The sequence below is a fragment of the Penaeus japonicus genome, unplaced genomic scaffold (assembly GCF_977035675.1).
Source record: "Penaeus japonicus unplaced genomic scaffold, GWHDUDI00000001_assembly GWHDUDI00000031, whole genome shotgun sequence".
NCBI classification, from domain to species: domain Eukaryota; kingdom Metazoa; phylum Arthropoda; class Malacostraca; order Decapoda; family Penaeidae; genus Penaeus; species Penaeus japonicus.
Window position 1 is genome coordinate 4,986,416 of NW_028234433.1, and position 2,233 is coordinate 4,988,648.

Consider the following 2,233-nt stretch of genomic DNA (forward strand, 5'->3'; position numbering starts at 1 on the left):
AGGGAGGGAAGGAAAGATGGAAAGGGACTAGGGTGAGGAGATGGGAGGGAGAGAGGAAAGGTGACAGGGGTGAGTGGAGGGGAAAGGGAGGAAAGGGGAGAGCGAAGGTGACAAGGGTGAGGGGAGGGAGAGAGGGAAGGGGTGAGGGGAGAGGAGGGGGCGGCGTGGGCGAGGAGTATTATGGGTGTGCCTGGTGTGTTTGAAGTGTTAAGGGGGTGTCTTGCGTACGTCTGTTTTCCTTGTTTTCTATGATTACTGTATAAGGTACACACACACGCACATATATGGGTATGTATGTGTGTGTAACTACAGTGGGGCAGAGAAACAGAGAATGCCGAAAAGAGAGAGGGAGAGGGAGGGAAAGTGCGTAAGAGAGAGAGAGAGAGAGAGAGAGAGAGAGAGAGAGAGAGAGAGAGAGAGAGAGAGAGAGAGAGAGAGAGAGAGAGAGAGAGAGAGAGAGAGAGAGAGAGGAAAACAAGAGAGCCGAAAAGAGAGAGAGAGAGGGAGACAGAGAGACAGAGGTCCGAAGAGAGAGAGAGAGAAGGAGACAGAGAGACAGAGGTCCGAAGAGAGAGAGAGAGAGAGGCAGAGAGCAGCGAAACGAAAGCCAGGCGAAAGCCCAAAAGCCCCAAACAGATAAGCAAAGAAACGACAGCAGTGACTTCGGGGTCTGTGTCGCTGAGCGCAGTGCGCGGGTCGTTCTTCTTCTGTTCCTTCGCCTGTGCTTCAGCGGCGTCGGGCTCAGCGCTGCGGCCCTGAAGTGCGTCTGCAATCGAGCCTTAACTTCCTCTGCTTTCTTATAAGGTCCTTTTTACCTTCCTCCTCCTCCTCTTCTTTCTTTCTTCCTCTATTTTTCTCCTCTTTTTGCCTTTTAGATCTTCATTCACAGTCGTTTGAACAATCTGATTAGGCGTCGCTCACTGTTGTTTTGGCGATCATTTATATTGTTAAGTTCCGTTACAGCGCACTAAGAGTGAAGTTCCGTTCTTTACTTTATGTGCTTATATAATCTGTTGGCATATGTAATGTGAAAGGGAGTCTTTGAAAGGATACGGAGCCACTGATATAGTATTATTTATGATTAATATTTCCGACATTATTATCATTATTTGATCAAAACATCTAGAATGACACTATGGTACGATGTAGTGCAAGTGTCAGAGCACTTTCAACATGGGAGTGTTTGCATGAATGAAGCATGAAGAAAATTGAGAAAGTAAACGATGCTCAATATCATCATATTCCTTATATATGATGGATATGGAGCCAATCAGACGACCATGGTTTAAATAGTCGACAAAAATAACTGAACTGAATGCTTTATTATGTCACTCAAGATGACAGTCAGCTGCAGACATACAGTCTCGTGAACAAAAATTCAAAATGTGGCAGATTAAAAATTATATAACAGTAGCGAATCAGACCCAGTTTTTGTACAATAGATGTCAAGATGTATTGGAGGTGCTTTTCAAAAGTCAATTACTTTAGAAATTCACATTTTGTAACCGATCCAAAAGGAATAAGTCAGGGTGCGGAGGGAAAAAGGTTGTGTGATCTGCTAATAGAGATGAAATTGGTTTTCCTGGCATTGGGGCCTCCTACCCACCACGACATCAAGAACAATTTCACTAGACTGTCTATTCAAAGAAGCATCAACTATATTACTACTTTGAGAAAATATAGGACCGTACAATGGGATATCGCATATGTTAGAAATAGTTGTATTTTCAAGGTCGTTCTCCAAGTACGAAGTCAAAATGAGAGGAAAATAAGGGTCCCAAGACACTACCTTGGGGAACACCAGAGCCAACTTGGTTAAAGTCAGAAAAAGTAACCATCAACAAGAACACGTCGAATACAGTTAAACAAAAATACAAATAAAAATAAGATAAAAAGATAGGAAAATATTAATAATGATAATAATAATAATAACATGATGACCATATCCAAAGACTTGGAGCTTATACAGGAGGCCGTCAAAGTAAACTAAATCAATTGATAATCAAATTTAACAGCATGAGACTCCTGCCCTGCACCTAAAGTAGCCTGAAAGTCATACATACGCGTAAGTAAGGCATCCAAGTACCAAGACTCTCACAAAACAAAACAAGAAAGAAAAAGAAAAAAGATGTGAACAGCTGGTATCGGTTTCAAACGACAGCAATAACGAGAAAGATGACGAACCACTAGTCACACAAAAGTCTTTGAAAGAATCGGCGTTATGGATATAGGG